This window comes from Gopherus evgoodei, chromosome 6 (genome assembly GCF_007399415.2).
Source record: "Gopherus evgoodei ecotype Sinaloan lineage chromosome 6, rGopEvg1_v1.p, whole genome shotgun sequence".
Lineage (NCBI taxonomy): Eukaryota > Metazoa > Chordata > Testudines > Testudinidae > Gopherus > Gopherus evgoodei.
The window spans coordinates 48640742-48641103 of NC_044327.1; positions in this window are offsets into that span (position 1 = coordinate 48640742).

Genomic DNA, 362 nt, shown 5'->3' on the forward strand with positions numbered 1-362 from the left:
TTGGGTGTGAGGTGCTTCTCACTTACTTCATTGTTCCTTGGTATTGGAGTAGCAAAGTGACTGCTTCTGCTTTACTGAAGTCTGAATATCAATTTGCATTTCTCTTGCTTTTGTACTGAAAACAGCAATCTTGAAAATGTAGGAGAGGGATCTAAATTTAAACTAAAAACTTCCCTGTGGCACATTTACACTTTCAATTTTTTTAAAATGTCCTCCTTTAGTAGAGCGTGAGAAGTGGAAATCCTGTTTATGTACTGTAGAATAGCCAGGTCCTAACCCCAACTACTTGTATGTGGAAGAGTTGTGTGAATTGAAATGTTTGGTTCAGCCCTTGCTGTAGAAAACTGTGCTTTAAGAAGCAA